The sequence below is a fragment of the Zea mays genome, chromosome 8 (genome assembly GCF_902167145.1).
Source record: "Zea mays cultivar B73 chromosome 8, Zm-B73-REFERENCE-NAM-5.0, whole genome shotgun sequence".
In the NCBI taxonomy this organism is placed as follows: Eukaryota; Viridiplantae; Streptophyta; class Magnoliopsida; order Poales; family Poaceae; genus Zea; species Zea mays.
The window spans coordinates 41709405-41734861 of NC_050103.1; positions in this window are offsets into that span (position 1 = coordinate 41709405).

Sequence of the window (25457 nt, forward strand, 5' to 3'; positions counted from 1 at the left end):
TCCTTCAGATAAAAAAACTGAAGCACCCTAAGTAGTCTACAATACCCTCTTGTTCAAACTTCCAAATGTGACTAATTCGTCCAAGTTTGACTGGTTCTTTTTATTCATTTTTTTGCGAAAAAATGAAAAATCCAAAACCATATTTAAAATATATTATATGCTAAACAATATCACAGTAATAACTAACTATAATTATGATTTTTTTTAATAAGACGAGCCAGTCAAATTTGGAGTAAAAAAGTAAAACAAATTATAAATTGGAATGAGTGGAGTATTAGGTGGCGTTTGGTTTGCCTAAATGGCAATTACCAAAACAAGCATTCACATTTTTAGAAGTGGAAAAGTTGTATTAGGCAAGCATGCACATTTACTGTATGTAGAAAATTTCTTAAATAAGCATACAAACCAGTCAGATAAGATCTCTATCATGTTATTTAGCTGATCAGGTGTAAGATCTCTTCCAGCTGCAAATTGTACCTAAAACGAATGCAGTATGGAGGTAAAAATATCATTGGACAGATAGATAATGATGCTGCAGATACAGGCTGCAAGCATCTTACTTCAAAGCATCTTCTCAGCTGATCTAGTTTGCCTCTGACAATACCCTACATGAACATGCATAATATTATGGATATGATGCCAAAAATACTTTAGGCAACACTAGATACTAAAGACCAATGTAAAACCACTAAAAATAAGAAGAAAAAATACTACCATTAGTGGTAAATGACACATTTACAAGTCTCACAGGAATAGTTTATACAAATATTAAGTATCTAATTTAAAGAGGATGTAACAACTCACTGAATACATGCACTCATTGATTAGAAAATCTTCGAGTTCTCTTACGTTGGAAACATCCAACTCTTGCATGAGCTGATCATATGGTAGTATCTGAAGAAAAAATTATAGTAAAAAAAGGAGTACATTAGAATTCTACAGGAAAAATATGGTATGGAATAGAAAGTAAAAGATTTTGCTACAAGAACGCTTCTCCCAATGTTAAACTAAGAATAATATAGGTCCCTGTATTTCATAGATTCGGCGTACATATAAGGTTAATTTTTTAGCCTTTGGTTAACTGATTGACTAAAGAAAATAACACTTTCCCCCTTCAGAATTGGTTCCTACTAGGCTACTACACAGAAATATTTGCCATTAGAAGAACAAAGAGGATTAAGAAACCTACATAACAAGATGGGTAGCTACCATTTACATGGCTGCAAGTGATAGCTACAAATAATCGTAGCTTTGTGTCATTGGCATGCTACAGATGATTGCTCCAGGTATTAGACAAGTTCTGTCAGAATTTGTACCTTAGTTGACTCTACCAGAGTTAGCACACTGAGTTGCTTTAGCTTTCGGACCTGGTCAGGCAACAATGCTGGAAGGGATCCTGAATTACCTAAACTTGCATAAAGATACATTAGCAAACAAAATAATGTGCATATCTTGCTATATAGAAGTACCAATAAGTAAGCCAAACTTAGGCATTAACTACTAAATAATAAATAATATGCACACTGACAGCAACGGTATATCAAACAAGCAGAAAAATCCAGAAATGACAAGTGGAGTGCACAGTTGAATATAGACATAAAAAGTAAGAAGCTCTTGTAGCTCAGCTCTTGTAAGAAGCTCAGCTCAGCTCTTGTAAGAAGCTCTGTAGCACCTAGCTAAAAGAAGGAGGTTCCCCATCAACAGAAGGAGGTGAACTTATTGGTGATTTACTTAATGGCTAGGAGTGATCTCTTAAGTGTGTCATGTCAACTTAAGCTGAGCAGTTACCATATTGCCTCATGATTAGTTGGTTACATTTTCAGTAACTCTGGAAAAAGTAAAGTGAACATAATAATACTTTAATGGCTCTACTGCTACATGTTTTTAGCTCAATAAAATCACAATATCCAGGAGCCTTGCAAGATATCATCCAGGTTATGCCAGGATTTTTGTCCATGGGAGTAAAGAACTACTGTATACAGTAGGGCCACTTCAAGAATTCGTAACCACACAGTTTGACATTTGACAAAAAAACAAAGCGCATTGGATAACATGCGAGTTCATATTGTGGTTTCAAGTTTTGATCACAAAGGCACATAACCTTTCCCGTTTGTTTAGCTCAGCTTCCTTTGCCTGCAGTTCTTTCTCCTTTTTACTTAGGTCCTACATTCACATACAAGCATAGTCACCACATGATCAAACAACCATAAACACACCAATGAAAAAATCTCTGGATTTTATTTTCAATCCAACGTCTAAAATAAATAGCATGACCTCCACCCTTGATCAATAACATTGTATGTGACCTTCAGAAAAAATAATCCAAAAGGGAACACAGATTAATCCAAAAGGGATTACATAATAGTTACATACTTAAGAGTGTTGGAATGAAAGAGCATGGTAATAATTTTTTTCTTAGGCAGAACAGATATTGTAAATACAGAATCCTACAATAATTGTTAGGTTTCACCATAGTTTCTTAAATTAACCCACTAACTTTTATTAGTTTCTTGTAGTGATTTGTTAGGTTTCACCATAGTTGTGCAGGGGACTGTGCAAAAAATAATGCAAATTATAGGGACAAGGAAAGATAGATATTCGAATCATCTCAGACTTTACTCTGTGATTTGTGACAGCAACAGAGGAAAAAAATGAATTGATACACAGATGGATCAGTAACCATGATTATCTTGTACTGCTAAATGTCTAGAAGTGTACCTCTGAATACCTGCATCTTTATTTCCATTTGGTCTGTTTGTGCTTGTCTGCTGTTCTATACATATAAAAAACTGATCATGAAACATTAAGAATTTAAGGAAGAATCATTATATAAATTTTATTCCAGTGAGTACCCTTGATCTTGTAGATTATTTCTGCTTTCGCGTAATATTTTTTCTTGTAAGTAAATTCTGCTATATTATGATGCATAAATACATAATGAGTGACAATTAAAAGAAGTGCTTGTGAAATGTGCAAAATTCCTCAAACATTCTACTTTGAATGCAAGGAGCAAGTTTAGGACAGAGAATCGATGTACTCTTGTAACTCCAATGTGTGGAAGCAGTGCTTAGCCTGATATAGAACACCCAATCATCTGTTTACTCATCAAACTCTCAAACATGCTTTGTTGTTCCAGTTTGAAGCCCTTACAGCACACTAAAACTCTATTAGGCTTTACTCGTCAAATTCTCAATGCTTTCCCAGAAAGTATATACAAATTGTCACATTTCTACAGAAAAATAGTTAATAGAAAAGCGATCTTGTCGGAGGTGCTTATCTCAGAGACAAATTATTAAAATAGTTAACATAGGAGCACTAATCGCTGGGCAGAAACAGTCGAACCCATAGTAGATGTGTGGTTCACTTGTCTAGATTCTAAAGCAGCAAATTAGTATTTCTATTTAGGAAGAAACGGAGCGTCTGTTTCTAATTTAGCATATGATTTTGCAGGCAATAAATTAGAAACAGAGGCTTCTTTAGAGTACCAACCAAACAATAATGCGATTGTATGACGTCACGTGGCGTCCACACTCTTCTCCTCGCCTTCCCGCCGACGGTGGCGTCCACGCTCTTCTCCTCGCCTATGAACCGCTCCGGCCGGAACTCCTCGGACTTGGAAAGCAGCATCAAACAGAGACTCGGATCCCAGCGGATCTAGGGCAGGGCTTGGAAAGCAGCATCAAACAGAGACATGGATCCCAGCGGATCTAGGGCGGGAGAGAGGGAAAAGCAGAACTGAAACCAACCGGAGAAGAAGTGAGGAGATTTAACGAGGGTACGCAGCCGCAGCATGCGTGGAGCGCGGGGTGGGGCCGAGCTGGCGAGCCGGGGCGGCGGCGTGGCCCGGTCGCGGTGGCGCGGTGGCGGCGCGGCCGCTCGAGGTGGTGCGGCGGCGGCTCGGGCTGGCGCTAGGTGAGAGAGGAGCGTGTGTGTGTGGGCGGGATGAGGCAGGGTGAGAGAAAGAGCCGCACGCGTGGGATTTTTGGATTTAGATTTTCAGGATTAAGTTCGACGGTGTGTACAAGCCCGACAAACTTACGTTAAGAACATGGGTACCCACGTTCTTAACTTGTTAACTTCGACGGTTTTATTCAGGGCTCACAAACTTAACTTAAGAACGTGGGTACCCACGTTCTTAACATAACCCATGAACTTAACTCAAGTAAGAGCGTGGGTACCCACGTTCTTAATTTTACCCACGAACATTTATCAGTTTCTTGTAGTGTGCGCGATCATCATCTTTATGCTAAGTTGTCTAAATGTGAGTTCTGGCTGAAGGAGATTAAATTCTTGGGTCACACATTTTCTCAGGATGGGATATCAGTTGATCCTGAGAAGGTGCAAGAGGTGATGAATTGGAAACCCCCGACTACAGTGAGGCAGATTCAGAGTTTTCTAGGGTTGGCAGGGTATTATCGACGATTTATTCCGGATTTCTCCAGAATTGCCAAACCAATGACTGAACTGTTGAAGAAGGGAGTCAAATATGATTGGAGCCAAAAGTGCGAAGATGCCTTTCATACCTTAAGGCAGCATTTGACAACAGCCCCAGTGTTGGCTCAACCTGACAACACCAAGCCATTTGAAGTTTATTGTGATGCTTCGGGTATAGGATTGGGATGTGTCTTGATGCAAGAGAACAGAGTCATTGCTTATGCTTCCCGAGCACTCAGACCCCATGAGCAGAACTACCCTACACATGACCTGGAATTGGCAGCTGTGGTTCATGCTCTTAAGATATGGAGACACTATTTGATGGGAGCTCACTGTAACATCTACACTGATCACAAGAGTCTCAAATACATCTTTACTCAGGCAGATCTGAACATGAGGCAGAGGAGATGGTTGGAGTTAATCAAGGACTATGATTTGGAGGTGCACTACCATCCGGGCAAAGCCAATGTTGTGGCAGATGCCTTGAGCAGAAAGGCCCAGTGCAATTGTATGAGCATGGATGCAAGGGTTACCACCCTGTGCGATGAGCTGTGCAAGCTGAACCTGGAAGTTGTTTCTTGAGGTGACTTAAGTTATATCTCGGTGGAGCCCACATTGCAAGAGCAAATAGTGAGGGCACAGTTTGAGGATAAGGGTGTTCAAGTGATTAAGGAAATGGTCAAGCAAAAGGCAGAGAAATACAAGTGCTTCCGTCAGGATAGCAAGGGAATTTTATGGTTTGGAGATCGATTGGTTGTTCCCAAGGACCCTGAGCTCAGAAAGAAGATACTGGATGAAGCTCACCTTTCCAAATTCTCCATGCACCCTGGTAGCAACAAGATGTACCATGATCTCAGAACTTTATACTGGTGGACCAGGATGAAGAGGGAAATTGCCAAGTACATATCCGAGTGTGACACTTGCCAGAGGGTAAAAGCAAGTCACTTGAAGGCAGCAGGCCCTTTGCAACCCCTTCCCATACCATCTTGGAAATGGGAGGACATTTGCATGGACTTTATAGTGGGATTGCCCAATACATCCAGGCACCATGATTCTATTTGGGTTATTGTGGACAGATTGACTAAGACTGCTCATTTCTTACCAGTGCACACCACCCACAGGACAGAGAAGTATGCAGAGATCTACATTAATCAGATAGTTCGTCTGCATGGGATACCATGGACTATAGTCTCGGACAGAGGAGCACCATTTGTGGCACGATTTTGGGAGCAATTGCAGGAATCACTTGGGACCTAGGTCATACGAAGCTCAGCCTATCATCCCCAAACGGATGGTCAAACAGAAAGGGTAAACCAGATTTTGGAAGACATGTTGCGGGCATGTGCACTACACTACGAAAAAGATTGGGACAAGTGTCTTTCCTTGGCAGAGTTTTCTTATAATAACAGCTACCAGTCCAGTCTAAAGATGGCACCTTTTGAAGCCTTGTATGGGAGAAGATGCAGAACCCCGCTGAATTGGTCTCAAGCGGGAGAGAGGGAAATTTTTGGGCCAGATTTGGTACTTGAAGCAGAGGCAAAGGTCAGAGTCATCAAGAAGAACCTAGAAGCTGCTCAAGCCAGACAAAAGAGCTATCATGATAAGAGGCGGAAGCCTCTACAGTTTGAGGTGGGAGATCATGTTTATCTTAAGGTATCACCAACCAAGGGTGTCCAGAGATTTGGGATCAAGGGCAAGTTAGCTCCTCGTTACATTGGACCTTACGAGATCAAGGAAGCTTGTGGACCCGTAGCCTATCAACTGGAATTGCCACCCCGCATGTCAGCAGTTCACAATGTGTTCCATGTATCTCAGTTGCAGAAATGTGTTCGCCTACCCACTGAAGTACTGCCAGAACCAGACATTGAGATAGAACCAGACTTGTCCTACCAAGAGTACCCCGTCAAGGTATTAGATCAAAAGGAGAGATTGACTCGGGCAAGGTCAATCAGAATGTACAAGGTTCAGTGGAGTCACCATTCAACAGAGGAAGCTACCTAGGAGACTGAGGATTTTCTACGCTCTCGCTTCCCCGACTTTCTGCCCAAAGGAGTCGGTATGTAACCCCAAAACCCCACCCCCACCCCCACCTGCCCTTTGAATTCAATTATAAGAAAAACTTAGATAACAAGGATAGTCTAAGTTGTGGATTTAACTTAAGAAGGGCTTCCTTCTGAAGTTGCAAAGAGAATGACATTCGAAGAGCAGTTAATAAGAGAAACTTGAGTATAAAGAAAAGGGTAGCACACCCACACCCCTTCAAGCACCCCTCCAAGGGACTCTACCTAAAATCTCGGGACGAGATTCCTTTAAGGGGGGAGGGCTGTAACACCCCAGGTGTTACTCAGGGTGTCCACCCAGGGCTACTCCCTTTTAACCCATTATCACATGAAGATTTATATGGGCAAAGTACCTCAAACTTGGAATTCAAGGTCCTAAGCAAGTGCAAACTATCTTGGATATCATGCCCTAGCTTGTCATTCACATCTAAGTGGGAATTTCCCCAAAACCCTAAGGCAAACCCCTCTTGGGCAATAGGAACCCTAATTGAAGCTAGGATCAAAAGGTCATGTAAATCTTGTGATCATGGCTTGGGCCAAATATAAAAGTTGTAATATACTTCCTAACCTACAATTAATAGTAAGGAAGTACCCCCAAAAAGTTTTCAGAAAAGTCCTAAAAAGTTCACCTAAGGTTCAGCACAAGGGAGGATTCAGATTTTGCCTAAGTATAAAAACTAACCCTTGAATAAAGATTCCACATGTTCACCTTAATCCAAATTTCAAAACCCTTCGACCCAATTGACAAAGTGGCGCCAAATTAACCCTAGAATACCCTGGAAAGAGGTGACACCTATCCTAGGGCACTAGACACGACTTGACACCATTTTTGTCTCGGCTTGGACCTAGCTGACACAGCCAACTTCTCCCCCCTCTATCTCCCTACCCCGACCATATCTTGACTTGGAACTCATAGCAAAAAGGTAGGATATGGAGCAGGGAAGCGACCGTACACAGTGACTTTGCCAAGATACGCACGCTATGGTGCTCAAATCCGCCATTGAACCATGGCAGAAGCGAGCTTCCACGTGTTCGACGCGAGCTGACATCCGGGGGCGCGCTCAGAGCACGCCCGTGCGCGAACCCCCGCGCGCCCGCGGCCGCCCATGACCTTGCCCGCGCCACGGCTATAAAGCCCGCCCCGGTTCTCAGCTGCCTTCCCCGTTGCCTCCTCCGTACCTCGCCTGATCTTCCCGAGCCGGCCCTTAGCTCCGGCGGCCTCCCCGCGACCCGCCAGTGACGCCCGAGAGCAACCACCGTGGCCAGCCCCTTTCCCGTCCTCCTCCGTTTGATCCAAGCCCTCAGATAGCTTCCTGGTGAGGCTGTGAAGCTTGCTCAAGCTTGAACCGAGGACCCGCATCACCGGAATAGCACAATCGTGCTCGCCGGAGTTCAAAAACCCGCCGGCGCAAGTGGACCGGGTAAGCCTCTGCACCATTTTCCAATTCGTTGCGCGCATGGCCTCTACATCACCCCGCGGGTTAGATTTCGGTTAGGCCCGGGGGGTTTTGTGTGATGTCAGTGACCCACGCCAATAGTAGACCGAGGACTACTTTGCGAGAGAAGAGGGGGATAAAACCCAGGGGCCTCAGCGCAAACCTGTTTTCTTTTCCATTTTCGAATTTAGTTTCTTTTAATATGGCAGATAACTTAATAAATGCATAACTTGAAGAATAATCATCCAAAATTTGTCAAACCAATTTTGCTAGACTCTGGGAAGTATGAACTATCAGATAAAAATAGTAAAACCCATGGTTCCTGTATTCTTTTCTGAAGTTTTGAATTAATTAAGAAAACTGCTAAAAACTTAATATTAGAAGGAAAAATAGAAATATTGTTTGACTAGGGTTAGCAAAATTTGGAGAAGTTTATATCTACCTACTGACCCAATTAAAAATGCTAAACCTCTCTGTCCACCCCATTAAGTTAGGTTTTGCCCCTTGTTTTACAATAGGCTTAAGGTTAAGAAAAATAGAAAATATGATTTAAATAATGAACCAGAGGGTACCCCTATTTTTGTTAGGATACTTATTCAAAGTAGTTCACTGGAAAAATCTATCATACCCTGTTTTAGTATAAAATAAGTAAGATACCTTTTGTTTTAATAAAACAAGGAAAACTTAGAAAAACCCTACAAAAATAACCCCAAGGTGAAAACACCTCAACCCTTGGGATAACTAATGTTTTGATAATAAGAACTTAGTAAAATTATAAAATCTGCTGTTTGACATTTTTCAAATAATAATGTAGTAGAAAGTGCCTTTTTTCCATTTAACTTTAGAAAATCATAACTAAATAACCACCCCTTAGCTTTCTGTGATTTTTGACACAGTAGCCTATTATTACTGTTGGATGCCAACAAAAATAACCCTTAGGACAGACCCCACCTCTAATTAAGAGTTGTAGTACAAAGTGGCCCATTTACCCAATTTTTATTCTTTTTGCCTTAAGCATAGCCTTTATATGTTGAGCCTCAAATTCTTAAAACAGGCTAGAATAGCAAATGGCAACCCACTAAAATTTTTACAGAATTTTTGGAAAATATTAGACCCCTGTCGTAGTTCAGACCAACACTAGACACCACAAGGAGAAATTAAAGAAAGGAAAAGGAATAATGGTAATTAGTGTCATCCTAAAACCCTTGTATTTTGTCCACTGAAATGTATAAAGACAATACAAATCCACTATGTTATCCTCAATGAAAACCTAAGCCTAAAAAGTAATAAGCATAACCCACTGGAAGCCCCGCATGACTAAGAAACCCTAAGTTACTTCTTGACTTAGTTTCTTTTAGCATAATGTCATTAAATCCTGCATAATCATGACATACATGTTCATTGCATTTCGATAGACTGTAATCTTGCTGACGGAGAGTACGTCCTCGTGCCGGAGCAAGGAGCTGCTCAGGAGGTAGCCCCGGATCCAGCCCCAGAGCCTGCACCAGAGGACCTGTCTGCCACTGCTTTGGAAGGCAAGCCCCGGTTTTATGCATAACCTGTTATTTATGCTATTTTACTGCACTTATTGATTGTAGGATTGAATGTGCACTTAAGTGTAGGAGTTGTTTGAAAACCCTAGTTGCATGATCTCAGGAATCCTGTTGAGATGAATACTAGTATGCTAGGTCGAGTAGCTGCTTTATTAAGTAGGATCTCGGTAGAAGTCGAGTGATTTTTCTAGCACTCGCGCGAGGCCAGGAAATTGGTTGTATCCACTTTCTATCATAACGGTGCTGGTTTGTGGACAACAATCCATGGGGATTGGTTGTCCACGGGATAAAAATTGGAATAAGGATTAAGGTGTGGTACCGTGAGTCAAGCGTTTGAACGTACTAAGCACATGCCGAGAAATATGGTAAATCGGTAAGCCTAGTACCTGAGTGAACCCGGCAGTGGACATATCCCCTCACGCGACCTGAGACGAGGTCTCCCATTCCGGTTATGGTGGGTACAAGTGCGGTCACTGCACGACGGCAGTCGGGGTCAGTGAGGCATTGTACGCCAAGGCGGTGAGCCCTGATCTGCTGACAGGGAATCGATGGGGACGGTTGATGTGTGTGGGGACGGAGTGCCCCTACATGTCGTGTGTTTAGGTTTACCTTGCAAGGATAAAAACTCGATTCGAATCGTCTGCTTCTCGCAGCTAATGAGACTGCTTGATCCATGCTGCTACATTGAGTAACAAGTGGAATTGTGTTGAGATGATACAAGATGTTGATTGCTAATAATGCTTGCTACCATGTATGAATAGATAGTCCACTTTTAGCCTTAAGAGAGTCACACTTAAATTGACAAAGTTAAAACTTGACTTAGAAACTCAGCTAGTGCTTTTGGCAACCAAACCCCACAGCCAAACAGCTGCATGTCTAGAGGTAGAGGAGTAGACTCCTCACACCGGGTAAGTCTATCTGAGTATTAGTATACTCAGCCTTGCTTGTGGCATAATTTTTACAGGTTCTCTGGAGGACATGGTTGCTGGAGTGACTTGGCCGTCCATCTTGCCACCGGGTTGGACTGTCGAGTGGGACCCTACCTCGGCTGAGGAGGAGCATGAGGAGTGATGGGACAGGCTTCCCCGTCTCTCTGTTTAATTACCGTTAGTTTATTTCCGCTGCACTTCGAACAATGAAGACTACTTTTGAAAAACTCCGATGATGATGTAACAATTAAATACTCTTTCATGCATGGTTCTATGCTTTATTGTATTTGCTCTGTGACTCACCATCGAGTGAGATTGTGGTACTTGATCCTGTCAGTGGTCGTGTCGGACTAGATCCGAGGGATTGACGGGTTATTCCCATTTAAGTGTGGTCTAGCCTCTAAGGCAGGGCTCAGGCACTTAACTTGGAATAATTCGGACAGTTCCGCCACATTGCGCTCGCCTTCTGCCTTGGTTTCCACAACCTAAGAGAATAGCCGGGGAAAAGAAAACCGCGCACCTCATCCCCTCCGCCTCCACCACCTTCGTTCGGCGATGGCTGACAAGGTGACCGTCGTTCCGCCGCGCGACCCGTGGCCTTCCTCCACTGTCGTCGTGGGGGATCTGGAGGCCCCTGTCGCCGATGGTTTGCTACGTCCCCTCTCTGGTGGGCCGCAGCCGGAGTGGATGGTCCCGAGCAAGGCCGACCCAACTCCCCCACCAGGGTACGTGGTCAGCTTTATCCCCTTCCATGAGCGGGGGTTTGGAGTGCCAGCGAGCCGCTTCATGCGGGCGCTCCTGCACTACTACAGGGTGGAGCTGCATAACTTCAACCCCAACTCCATCGCGCAAGCGGCCATCTTGGCGGCGGTTTGCGAGGGTTTCTTGGGGATTGACCCTCACTGGGATCTATGGACCCATCTTTTTTCCGCGGAGCTCTTCGCCTCGACGACGGAGGCGAAGAAGGTCCGCATGGCGGTGCGGGCCAGGGGCTGCACACTCCAGCTGAGGCCAGGCGCATGCAGCAGTACATCCCCACCACCCTTGTGTCTTTGAACAAGGGGTGGCAGCGCCGGTGGTTTTATCTCCAGAACGACGACGAGAGGCTCCCGTCGTTTTCTCAACGAGTGGTGACCGCCGCCGGCACTAAATGGCACTGGGGTGCCACGCGCGAGAAACAGGAGAAGCTCCAGCCTCTTCTGAATGCCTTGCAGAAGTTAAGAGATGACGGACTCACCGCTGCGGGGGTTGTTGCTGCCATCCATCGCCGGAGGGTGCTTCCTTTGGCGGAGCGGCGGTTGCCGCTTTCGGAGATGAAGTCGGGGGTCGATTTGGAGGGCTCGCAGATGTCCTCGGCTTCCCTCTCCGCCGATGACCTCCGCAGGCGGGTAGCGGGTACGGTAGGGAGGCTGGATGCCGGCGCCCTTACCCAGCCCGTGATGCGTCCCGAGCGTGGGTATGTGTCCCTGGTGAGTGTCCGCTCCTTCTCCTGTTTTGCGTCGAGTTGTCTTTGATTCTTACCGTCGGGATTTCCGTTCGTCTCCAGGGGTTGAGGTTTTACAAGCCCTCCCTGCCACCGGTCCCGGAGGACGCGGTGGGCCGAGCCGCGTGGAGGGTCGCCGCGGAGAAGAAAAAGGAGAAGAAGGACGTGGAAAAGGCCCGGGCCCACGAGCGGATGCGGGCTCGAGAAGCCTTGGAGAGGCGTCGTCGGAGGCAGGAGAGGGACGGGCTCCCTCAGGAGCCATCGTCGGAGACGCCTGACAACGATGACGAGGATGATGACGACGATGATGACGACGTGGCGGCCCATCTTGGCCTCAGCCCGGATCTGAGGCTAGGCCAGGGGTCGCCGAGCTAGCCTCCAAGTGGGTTGGCGCCATCAGAATCTAGGGCCGGGACATCAAGGTCCCGGTCCAAGGAGCGGGGGTAGGCCGAGGGGATACTTGACCCCTTGGCCGAGGTAGTTGAGGTGACTCCGGGGAGTCAGGCCGATCCGCCTGTCCCCCAAGAGCAGGCGCCCGTGCCGGCTGCACAGGAAGTTGGTCCTCCGGCCGTCGAGACGACGCTTGGGCGGGCCGCCCCTTCGGCGCCTCGGGCGCCTGAGGTGGAGGCGGCGCCGGAGTCGGCAGCAGGGCTACCCTCGGCAGTGCCTGCGAGGGTCGAGGCTCGAGGGGCCTCCCCGCAGGCATGATTGGCCCTGGTCCAGAGCGGGTAAGTATCTTAGGATACCTCTACTTTGTTTTTTTCTCCGTGTGTCTTGATCTTGTCTTCTCTCTTTCTTTCAGCAAGCGGAGGCAGAGCTCGACTGGTCTGGCCCCCAGGAAGGCTCTTAAGACGGGGCTGGCATCTGCAGCCGGTGTCGCGGCGCACCATGCCGGTTGGCTGGCCTCCGCACCGAGTGCCCTCGAGCGAGGGCCCAGGCGGCACGAGTTGCCATGGGACAAGTCCCCCAGGTCGTCCCCTCTGTCGGGGCGGCCATCGTGCCGGAGGAGACTGCTGACGCGGTCGTGGCCCCAAGCCCGCCTGACCTGTTGCTGGCGCTGGCGTCGACTCCCGTCGGGGCCGTTGCTGATTCGCCCGTGGAGCTGCCTGTCGCTTCCGACGTCGGGATGGTTGAGGTGCCACCGCCCGTGGTCGTCCCCAACCTCCCTATTCTTGGCCACGAGGAGAGGGCGACCGCCGTCGCCGAGGTTGGTGATCGGAGGCCCACCACCTTAGCCGAGGGGAGGCCCAGTACGTCGATGGCGATGGTGTTCGACGCGTCTGCTGCAGGGGGACCCGACGCCTTAGTGGAGGGGCGCGCAGAACTGCGGCCTGTCTTGGGGAGCAACGGCCTTATCCCCACGCAGCGCAACCCCAATGAGTGGCGTGGGCAGCCGTTCCGGTTCTGGAGCCGCGGCGCCTTGGAGCTCCTCCTTTTTCTCAATGATGATTGGGAGGAGCAGTCTCGGAATGAGCTCCGTGAGCATGCCGAGGCGGCGATGAGGTCGCTTCGGTTGACCATGGAGGTCCTTTCCAGGGACGTTCCCAGGGTTTGCTAGGTAAGGATTTAGGCGTACACCTTGCGTGACCAGGGCATTCTTCGTAATATCCTATTTTCCTTCCTCAGGAACTTGCGGATATGAGCACCGCCAAGTCACTGTTCATCCGCCATGAGAGCGGTGTCTGAGGTTTGCTGCGGTCCTAGAAGGCCGCGCTTGCCGAGGCTAATGAACGCCTAGCCCAATGGAGCGCCGAGGTAGCGGACCTGCGGCTGCTCTGTGATGAGCTGAAGTCGGAGGTAGCGGCGGCGCGGGCAGAGGCGGCGTTGGCACGGACGAAGATGCAGCAGCGGCATTTGGAGCTTGGCCAGGTCATCGGCGAGCGGGACCAATCTCGGAGCCAAGCTGCCGAGGCCGTGGGCCGGGCTGAGGCCCTTAGGGGTTAGCTGGCTGAGGCTACGAAGTAGCTAGCCGAGGCATCCGCTCGGGTCAGGACCCTTGCTGAGGACCTGGCCGTAGCCGTCGGGTCTGCCAAGTCCGTCCAGGTCGTGGCCTCGCAGGAGCGCGCCCGGGCCGAAAGTATGTTTTGACCGCTTTGTGACCTCGATTCAGCTTCATTCTTCAACTCGTGTCTGAAGAATTTTGTTCGGCTTTCTGCAGAGTCCGTCAAGGCGCTCGCCCAAGCGGTCGAGCAGAAGGAGGCCGACCGCGTGGCTATGTCCGAGGCCATCTCGGACTTTTGCCGGCCCTTTGACCTTGACGACGTCTCCTCGGGTAGCTCCCCCCAGAGTCACCTGCGGGCCTTGGGCGGCCATGTGCGCAGCAGACTCTGCGGGGCGCTACATCACGGCGTTAGGCGGGCCTTCGCCGTGCTTGCTTCCCACTACGACGTGGATCTAGAGCGGGTCAGCGAGGGGTACTGCCTACCCGATGAAGATGAGGCTGCCTTAGCCGAGGTCCAGAGGCTTGACGCGGCCGCGGCGAACCCAAGCGCGGTGCTGGTGTCCTCCTTTGAGGTGGAGATCCTTCCGCTCGTGTCGCCGTCCGAGGCTGGGCCAGGTTTTGCCGAGGGTGGAGACGACGCCGAGGGTGGCCCTGCCAATGTCTGATCCTGCCGGAATAGTTTGTCTGCAGTATGCATGTGTTTTTCGCGGCCGCTGAGGCCTAAACACTTTCATCGTTGTGTTATAAAGTTGCGTTTCCTTTCCTCTTGTTTTGAGTATCAGGACTTGTTCGTCATTAGCAGAATCGCTTATCCAGGCAAGAGTTACTTTTCGCGGAAGGTGATGAGTGAGGTATCCGTATCCCGGAGGCGTAGGAATCCCTCGGCTTGGTCGGCCTTGCCGCTTACGTGCACTCTTACCCGTTTGCAGGATTCTGTTATCGATATAGTCAAGAAGGCACAAAAGTCATTTTGGTAGAAAATCTTTCTTGGTAGAAAAATTTTCCGAGGAAAATTTTGACGCAGAGGGGGTTCCCCCCTTCTAGCCCCCGGGGGAGGGTCGGGCTTTGCCGAGGCAAGGCTGATCCTTCCTTGACGGTTAGACTTTATTTATGCATGTAAAGAAAATGAGGTATATGAACGACTTGAAACATCTTAAGGGTAGAAGCGATTGTCGGCGTTTCGAAACCCGGGGGTCCCTGGACCGACGAGTAAATTGTCGCCGCGTGCCCCAGCCCAGATGGGTCGGCGCGAGACGGAGCTCGAAGGGGGAAGGCAGCCGGAGGGAGACGGGCGTGAGAGGTGGAAATCTCGCGGCCTTCGTGTTTGTCCCGCGCCTAGGTCGGGTGCGCTTGCAGTAGGGGGTTACAAGCGTCCACGCGGGAGGGAGCGAGCGGCCTCACGCGAGCGCCGCCAGTCCCGTCCTTCCCCGCGCGGCCAACCCTCAGAGGGCCCTGGTCCTTCCTTTTATAGGCGTAGGGAGAGGATCCAGGTGTACAATGGGGGTGTAGCAGTGTGCTAACGTGTCTAGCGGAGGAGAGCTAGCGCCCTAAGTACATGCCATCGTGGCAGTCGGAGAGGTTTTGGCACCCGGTTCGTGTGGTGTCGTGGCCGTCGCAGGAGCGCTGGATCCTGGCGGAAGGACAGCTGTCGGGGCCGTCGAGTCCTTGCTGACGTCCTCTTGCTTCCGTAAGGGGGCTGAGAGCCGCCGTCGTCATAGAGCGTGCGGGGCGCCATCATTACTTGTCTGGCGGAGCGAGCCAGATGGGACGCCGGTCTTGTTCCCCGAAGCCTGAGTCAGCTTGGGGTAGGGTAATGATGGCGCCTCCTGTTGACGTGGTCGGTCCGTGCCCTGGGTTGGGTGACGTGGAGGCTCCTCCGATGCGCAGTGCCTCACCCCCGGGGGTCGAGGGTACCTCGGGCTGTGCTGAGGGTGCCTCGGGCCGAGCCGAGGGTACCTCGGACTGTGCCGAGGGTGCCTCGGACTGAGCCGAGGGTACCTCGAACTGAGCCGAGGGTGTCTCGGGCTGTGCCGAGGCCTTCTCGGGCTCGGGCGTATCGTCGGTCTTGACGGAGGGTTGATGCAGGTCTCGGGAGAAGACGTCCGGGGGAACCGTTGTTCGCCCTGAGGCTATTTTAGCCAGCTCGTCCGCAGTCTCGTTGTAGCGTCGGGCGATGTGGTTGAGCTCGAGCCCGTAGAACTTGTCTTCCAGGCGCCGAACCTCATCGCAGTAGGCTTCCATCTTCGGATCGCGACAGTGGGAGTTCTTCATGACTTGGTCGATGATGAGTTGCGAGTCACCGTGAGCGTCGAGGCGTCGGACCCCTAGCTCGATGGCGATGCACAACCCGTTGACCAGAGCCTCGTACTCGGCCACATTGTTGGACGCCGGGAAGTGGAGGCGTAGCACGTAGCGTAGGTGCTTCCCAAGGGGCGAGATGAAGAGCAGGCCTGCGCTTGCTCCTGTCTTCATCAGCGACCTGTCGAAGAACATGGTCCAGAGTTCCGGTTGGATCGGAACTGTTGGGAGCTGGGTGTCGACCCATTCAGCCACAAAGTCCGCCAAGACCTGGGACTTGATGGCCTTTCGAGGGGCGAACGAGATCGCTTCGCCCATGATTTCTACCGCCCACTTCGCAATTCTACCCGAGGCCTCTCGGCACTGGATGATCTCCCCCAGGGGGAAGGATGACACCACAGTTACCGGATGAGACTCGAAGTAGTGTCACAACTTCCGCTGTGTCAGGATCACCGCGTATAGCAGCTTCTGAATTTGTGGGTAGCGGATCTTGGTCTCGGACAGTACCTCGCTGACGAAGTAGACTGGCCTCTAGATGGGCAATGCATGCCCCTCTTCTCGTCTCTCAACCACAATCGCGGCGCTAACCACCTGAGTGGTCGCGGTGACGTAGATCAAGAGGGCTTCTCCGGCAGCGGGAGGCACCAAGATGGGCGCGTTCGTGAGGAGCGCCTTCAGGTTCCCAAGGGCTTCCTCGGCCTCAGGGGTCCAAGTGAAGCACTCCGCCTTCCTTAAGAGGCGGTACAGAGGCAGGCCTCTTTCGCCGAGGCGCGAGATGAAGCGGCTCAGGGCCGCAAGGCATCCCATGACTCTCTGTACGCCTTTCAAGTCCTTGATGGGCCCCATGCTGGTGATGGTCGCGATCTTCTCTGGGTTGGCCTCGATGCCCCGCTCGGAGACGATGAACCCCAAGAGCATGCCTCAGGGAACCCCGAAGACACACTTCTCGGGATTGAGCTTCACGCCTTTCGCCTTGAGACATCGAAATGTCACTTCAAGGTCGGAAAGGAGGTCAGAGGCTTTCCTCGTCTTGACTACGATGTCATCGACGTAGGCCTCGACCGTTCGGCCAATGTGTTCGCCGAACACATGGTTCATGCACCGTTGGTACGTTGCACCCGCATTCCTCAAGCCAAACGGGATGGTGACATAACAGTACATGCCGAAGGGTGTGATGAAAGAAGTCATGAGCTGGTCGGACTCTTTCATCCTAATTTGGTGATACCCTGAGTAGGCATCGAGGAAAGACAAGGTTTCGCACCCAGCAGTGGAATCCACGATTTGGTCGATGCGAGGCAGAGGGTAGGGAACCTTCGGACATGCTTTGTTTAGACCAGTGTAGTCTACACACATCCGCCATTTCCCTCCTTTCTTTCTCACAAGCACAGGGTTGGCAAGCCATTCGGGATGGAATACCTCTTTGATGAACCCTGCTGCCATTAGCTTGTGGATCTCCTCGCCTATGGCTCTGCGCTTTTCTTCGTCGAATCGGCGCAGAGGCTGCTTCACGGGTCGGGCTCCAGCTCGGATATCCAGCGAGTGCTCGGCGACATCCCTCGGTATGCCGGGCATGTCCGAGGGACTCCACGCGAAAACGTCGGCGTTTGCACGGAGAAAGTCGACGAGCACTACTTCCTATTTGGGATCGAGCTCGGAGCCGATCCGGATCTGCTTGGAGGCGTCACTGCTGGGGTCGAGGGGGACAAATTTAACCGTCTCCACTGGCTCGAAGTTGCCGGTGTGGCGCTTCACGTATGGCACCTCCTTCGAGAGGCTCTCCAGGTCAGTGATGAGGGCCTCGGATTCGGCGAGGGCCTCGGCGTACTCCACGCACTCCACGTCGCATTCGAATGCGTGTCGGTACGTGGGGCCGACGGTGATGACCCCGTTGGGGCCTGGCATCTTGAGCTTGAGGTAGGTGTAGTTGGGGACGGCCATGAACTTCGCGTAGCATGGCCTCCCCAGTACTGCGTGGTAGGTTCCTCGGAACCCGACCACCTCGAACGTGAGGGTCTCCCTTCGGAAGTTGGAGGGTGTCCCAAAGCAGACGGGAAGATCGAGTTGTCCGAGGGGCTGGACGCGCTTCCCGGGGATGATCCCGTGGAAAGGCGCAGCGCCTGCCCGGACCGAGGACAGATCAACACGCAGGAGCCCGAGGGTCTCGGCGTAGATGATGTTGAGGCTGCTGCCTCCGTCCATGAGGACCTTGGTGAGCCTGACGTCGCCGATGACGGGGTCGACAACGAGCGGGTATTTCCCCGGGCTCGGCACGCGGTCGGGGTGGTCGGCTTGGTCAAAGGTGATGGGCTTGTCGGACCAGTCTAGGTAGACTGGCGCCGCCACCTTTACCGAACAGACCTCCCGACGGTCTTGCTTGCGGTGCCGAGCCGAGGCGTTCGCCGCTTGCCCACCATAGATCATGAAGCAGTCGTGGACCTCGGGGAACTCTCCTGCCTGGTGATCTTCCTTCTTATCGTCGTCGCGAGCCCTGCCACCCTCCGCGGGCGCCTTGGCCTTGTGAAAGTGGGGCCAAAGCATGGCGCACTCCTCAAGGGTGTGCTTGATGGGCCCCTGATGATAGGGGCACGGCTCCTTGAGCATCTTACTGAAGAGGTTGGCACCTCCGGGGGGTTTCCGAGGGTTCTTGTACTCGGCGGCGGCGACAAGGTCCGCGTCAGCGGCGTCGCGTTTCGCTTGTGACTTCTTCTTGCCCTTCTTCTGGCACCACGCTGAGTTGACGCCTCGGGGGCATCTTCCAGTGGGCGGCCCTGGGGCTACTTGTCCTTCCGGAAGATAGCCTCAACCGCCTCCTGGCCAGAGGCGAACTTGGTGGCGATGTCCATCAGCTCGCTCGCCCTAGTGAGGGTCTTGCGACCCAGCTTGCTGACCAGGTCGCGGCAGGTGGTGCCGGCGAGGAACGCGCCGATGACGTCTGAATCGGTGATGTTGGGCAGCTCGGTGCGCTGCTTTGAGAATCGCCGGATGTAGTCCCAGAGAGACTCTCCCGGCTGCTGTCGGTAGCTTCGGAGGTCCCAGGAGTTTCCAGGGCGCACGTACATGCCCTAGAAATTATCGGCGAAGGCTTGGACCAGGTCGTCCCAGTTGGAGATCTGCCCCGGAGGCAGGTGCTCCAACCAGGCGCAAGCGGTGTCGGAGAGGAACAGGGGGAGGTTGCGGATGATGAGGTTGTCATCGTCCGTTCCACCCAGCTGGCAGGCCAACCGGTAGTCCGCGAGCCACAGTTCCGGTCTCCTCTCCCCTGAGTACTTTGTGATAGTAGTCGGGGTTCAGAACCGAGTCGGGAACGGCGCCCGTCGTATGGCGCGGCTGAAAGCCTGCGGACTGGGTGGTTCGGGCGAGGGACTCCGTTCCTCCCCGCTGACGTAGCGTCCCCCACGCCTGGGGTGGTAGCCTCGGCGCACCCTCTCATCGAGGTGGGCCCGACAGTTGCGGTGATGGTGCTCGTTGCCGAGGCGACCCGGGGCCGCAGGCGCTGTGTTGCGCGTGCGCCCGGTGTGGACCGAGGCTTCCCGCATGAATCGAGAAGTCGCGGCGCGATGTTCCGAGGGGTACCCCTGCCTTCGGGAGGCGGAGCTTTCGGCCCGTCGGACCGTGGCGTCCTCCAGGAGATTCTTGAGCTCTCCATGAATTCGCCGCCCCTCGGTGGTTGATGGCTCCGGCATCGCACAGAGAAGCATTGCCGCTGCAGCCAGGTTCTGGCCGACTCCACTGGAAGCGGGTGGCGGCCTCATCCTGACATCGTCGGCGATGCGGTGCTGGAAGCCCTAGGGTAGATGACGCACTTCCTCGGCCGGAGGTTGGCCCGCCCAATCCTTCCCGACGTCCCGGCGGATCGGCTCAAGTGTTCCTGCTCCCTCGTCGAGCCTGGCCTGCACCCCGCGGATTTGCTCGAGCTGTGGGTCATGACCCCCCGCCGGAACGGGGACCACAGCTAGCTCCCGTAGGATGTCAACGTGAGGCACAGGCCTAGGGAGATCACCGTTCTCCAGCATACCAAGATGGTTGCCTTCGGAGGGACCCCCTAGATCGACGTGGAAACATTCACGACTTGGGCCGCAGTCCTCGTCGCCGAGGCTGCGACTACCGTCGGAACAGTCGGAAAGGCAGTAGTCACACGCGGTCATAATGTCCCGCATGGCACTGGGGTTACCAAGTCTGGAGAAATCCCAACAGAAGTCAGGCTCGTCATCTTCCTCGGACCCTGAGGGCCCGTAGGTCGAGACGTCCGTCAGCTGGTCCCAGGGTGACCGCATACGATACCCCAGAGGGTTTGGACTCGCCTCTACGAGAGCGTCCACCAAAGCGAAGTCGCTTGGCGGGTCGAGGTTGAATCCAAGAGGCGTGAGATGGGAATCGGTTGGTACCTCTTGGTCGACGGGCGGTGACGAAGTCACGTCAGGGACTGACTGCACCGTCGTCTCAGGTACGAGGGTGACGCCCAGCAAGTCCTTCGCGAGCGTGCTGGCGTCGTCCGTTTGCTTGGGATTAGCGTGTCGCGGGGAGACGGCGCTCGTCTTCGTCTCAGACGCGAGGTCGAGGCCCGACGTGCCCCCCGTTGGGGCGCCGACGCCGTCGACTCGCTCGACAGCCGACGAGGTGCCGCCTCCTGCTTGGCCTTTGTTGCCCCGCCTCCTCCTCCGTCGGTGGGGGAGGAGACGGGGTGAGCTCGAACGTTGTTCTTCCACCACACGAGGAAGATGTCGTCGATTCCGCCATCGGCGGGCGGGCTGTCGGCCGCCATTATCGCTGTCGCACGGCGGGGGAAGGAGTATCATGTCGTAGCTGCCGTCGAGGGACATGAACTCAAGACTCCCGAAACGGAGCACCGTCCCGAGCTAGAAAGGTTGCTAGAGACTGCCCATCTTGAGCTTGACGGGTAGTTGTTCGTCAACACGCAGCAGGCACCTACCTGGCGCGCCAACTGTCGGCGTTTCGAAACCCGGGGGTCCCTGGACCGACGAGTAAATTGTCGCCGCGTGCCCCAGCCCAGATGGGTCGGCGCGAGACGGAGCGCGAAGGGGGGAAGGCAGCCGGAGGGAGACGGGTGTGAGAGGTGGAAATCCCGCGACCTTCTTGTTTGTCCCGCGCCCAGGTCGGGTGCGCTTGCAGTAGGGTGTTACAAGCGTCCACGCGGGAGGGAGCGAGCGGCCTCACGCGAGCGCCAGTCCCGTCCTTCCCCGCGCGGCCAACCCTCTGTAAGAGGGCCCTGGTCCTTCCTTTTATAGGCGCAAGGAGAGGATCCAGGTGTACAATGGGGGGTGTAGCAGTGTGCTAACGTGTCTAGCGGAGGAGAGCTAGCGCCCTAAGTACATGCCATCGTGGCAGCCGGAGAGGATTTGGCACCCGGTTCGTGTGGTGTCGTGGCCGTCGGAGGAGCGCTGGAGCCTGGTGGAAGGACAGCTGTCGGGGCCGTCGAGTCCTTGCTGACGTCCTCTTGCTTCCGTAAGGGTGCTGAGAGCCGCCATCGTCATAGAGCATGCGGGGCGCCATCATTACTTGTCTGGCGGAGCGAGCCAGATGGGACGCCGGTCTTGTTCCCCGTAGCCTGAGTCAGCTTGGTGTAGGGTAATGATGGCGCCTCCTGTTGACGTGGTCGGTCCGTGCCCTGGGTTGGGCGACGTGGAGGCTCCTCCGAGGTCGAGGTCGAGTCTGTCTTCCGAGGCCGAGGTCGAGTCCGAGCCCCCGGGTCGGGCGAGGCGGAGACCGTCGGCTGAGGCCAGGGCTGAGTCCGAGCCCTGGGGTCGGGCGAAGCGGAGTTCGTCGTCTTCCGGGGCTGAGCCCGAGTCCGAGCCCTGGGTCGGGCGGAGCGGAGTTCGTCGTCTTCCGGGGCTGAGCCCGAGTCCGAGCCCTGGGTCGGGCGGAGCGGAGTTCATCGTCTTCCAGGGCTAAGCCTGAGTCCGAGCCCTGGGTCGGGCGGAGCGGAGTTCGTCGTCTTCCAGGGCTGAGCCCGAGTCTGAGCCCTGGGGTCGGGCGAAGCGGAGTTCGTCGTCTTCCGAGGCTGAGCCCAAGTCCGAGCCCTAGGGTCGGGCGAAGCGGAGTTCCCTATGGCGCCTGAGGCCGGACTTGGTTGCTGTCAGCCTCACTCTGTCGAGTGGCACAGCAGTCGGGGCGGCGCAGGCGGTGCTATCCTCTTGTCAGACCGGTCAGTGGAGCGGTGAAGTGACTGCGGTCACTTCGGCTCTGTCGACTGGAGGGCGTGCGTCAGGATAAAGGTGTCAGGCCACCTTTGCATTAAATGCCCCTGCAATTTGGTCGGTTGGCGTGGCGATTTGGCCAAGGTTGCTTCTTGGCGAAGACTGGGCCTCGGGCGAGCCGAAAGTATGTCCGTTGCTGAAGGGGGGCCTCGGGCGCGACGTAGATCCTCCGGGGTCGGCTGCCCTTGTCCGAGGCTGGGCTCGGGCGAGGCGTGATCGAGTCCCTCGAATGGACCGATCCTTGACTTAGTCGCACCCATCAGGCCTTTGCAGCTTTGTGCTGATGGGGGTTACCAGCTGAGAATTAGGAGTCTTGAGGGTACCCCTAATTATGGTCCCCGACAGCGATGTAGCTGTTGGATGTTCCAAGCGTTGCTGTATACCTCGCCTTGATCGTTGGCAAGCTTGTATGTCCCGGGCTTCAAAATCTTGGCGATGATGAACGGCCCTTCCCAGGGAGGAGTAAGCTTATGGCGCCCTCGGGCGTCTTGCCGCAGCCGAAGTACCAAGTCTCCCACCTGGAAGCCTGGGGACCGGACCCTTCGGGCGTGGTAGCGTCGCAGGGACTGCTGATACCGCGCCGAGTGTAGTAAGGCCACGTCCCGAGCCTCTTCGAGCTGGTCCAGTGAGTCTTCTCGGCTGGTCTGGTTGCTTCGGTCGTCGTACGCCTTTGTCCTCGGGGAACTGTATTCTAAGTCTTTGGGTAAGATAGCCTCAGCCCCATAGACTAGAAAGAACAGCGAGAAACCCGTGGCTCGGCTTGGCATTGTCCTCAGACTCCAGACCACTGAGGGTAGCTCTTTCATCCATCGCTTGCCAAACTTGTTGAGGTCGTTGTAGATCCTCGGTTTAAGTCCCTGCAAAATCATACTGTTGGCACGCTCCACCTGCCCATTCATCATGGGGTGAGCTACGGCGGCCCAGTCCACACGGATGTGGTGGTCCTCGTAGAAGTCCAGGAACTTCTTCCCGGTGAACTGTGTGCCATTGTCGATGATGATGGAATTCGGGACCCCAAAGCGATGGATGATGTTTGTGAAGAACACCACCGCCTGCTCGGACCTGATGCTGGTTAGGGGTCGGACCTCGATCCACTTGGAGAATTTGTCGATGGCGACCAGCAGGTGCGAGAAGCCCCCGGGTGCCTTCTGCAAGGGACCGACGAGGTCTAGACCCCACATGGCAAACGGCCAGGTGATGGGTATTGTCTGCAGGGCCTAAGCGAGCAGGTGTGTCTGTCTTGCGTAGAATTGACACCCTTGGCAGGAGCGTAAAATCCTAGTGGCGTCGGCCACAGCGGTCGGCCAGTAGAAACCTTGTCGGAAGGTGTTCCCCATGAGGGCTCGAGGTGCTGCATGGTGACCGCAAGCCCCCGAGTGTATTTCTTGCAATAGCTCCTGTCCTTCGGCGATGGATATGCATCATTGGAGAATGCCTGAGGGGCTGCGGTGGTAGAGCTCCTTTTTATCACCCAGTAAGACGAACGACTTGGCGCGCCGCGCCAGTCGCCGAGCTTCTGCCTTGACGAGGGGTAGCTCTCCTTGGAGGAGATATTCCAGGTACGGGGCCTGCCAGTTCGGGTTAGGCGTGACCCCATTCCGCTCTCCCTTGACGCGCAGGGCCTCACCCTCGGCGGCCGAGGATACCTCGGGATGGGCCGAGGCCTCCTCGGGCTCGGGCGTGTCGTCGATCTTGACGGAGGGTTGATGTATGTCTCTGGAGAAGACGTCCGGGGGAACCGTTGTCTGCCCCGAGGCTATTTTAGCCAGCTCATCCGCAGCCTCGTTGTACCATCGAGCGATATGGTTGAGTTCAAGCCCGTAGAACTTGTCTTCCAGGTGCCAAACTTCGTCGCAGTAGGCCTCCATCTTCCGGTTGCGGCAGTGGGAGTTCTTCATGACTTGGTCGATGACAAGCTGCGAGTCGCCACGAGCGTCGAGGCGCCGAACCCCTAGCTTGATGGCGATGCGCAACCCATTAACCAGAGCCTCGTACTCGGCCACGTTGTTTGACACCGGGAAATGGAGGCGCAGCATATAGCGGAGATGTTTCCCGAGGGGTGAGATGAAGAGCAGGCCAGCACCTGCTCCTGTTTTCATCAGCGACCCATCGAAGTACATGGTCCAAAGTTCCGGTTGGATCGGAGCTGTTGGCAATTGGGTGTCGACCCATTCCGCCAGGAAATCTGCCAAGACTTGGGATTTTATGGCCTTCCGAGGGACGAATGAGAGCATTTCGCCCATGAGCTCCACTACCCACTTTGCTATCCTTCCCGAGGCCTCTCGGCACTGGATGATCTCCCCCAGGGGGAAGGATGACACCACAGTCACCGGATGAGACTCGAAGTAGTGTCGCAACATTTGTCGCGTCAGAATTACTGCGTACAATAGCTTCTGGATTTGCGGGTAGCGGATCTTTGTCTCGGATAGTACCTCACTGATGAAGTAGACTGGCCTCTGGACGAGCAGCACATGCCCTTCTTCTCGTCTCTTGACTACGATCGCGGCGCTGACCACCTGAGTGGTTGCGGCTACGTAGATCAAGAGGGCTTCTCCCGCAGCGGGGGGCACCAAGATGGGCGCATTCGTAAGGAGTGCCTTTAAGTTTCCGAGGGCTTCCTCAGCCTCAGGGGTCCAAGTGAAGCGCTCGGCCTTCCTTAAGAGGCGGTACAGGGGTAATCCTTTCTCGCCGAGGCACGAGATGAAGCAGCTCAGAACCGCAAGGCATCCCATGACCCTCTGTACTCCTTTCAAATCTTTGATAGGCCCCATTGTAGGATCTAGGACACCGGCTAGAGGGGGGTGAATAGGCGGTTTTGACTAAAATAAAAAACACTAGGTAAATTTAATCAATATAACAAGAGGAATAAATTCTCTAGTGACAATAAGTAAACAATGTATGAGAAACAACTACGGTGATTGAATACTTGAGGAACAATATGCAAAACACTAATTACTTGCAAAGCAATAAGTAATGCAAGAAGGTAGAGACACCGAAATTTATCCCGTGGTATCGGTGATTTGCCGATCACCCCTAATCCACGTTGAGGTGGACTTCAAGCTCTCACTTGCTCCTCTATCAAGTCACGGCTTGATCTTTGAGCCAAG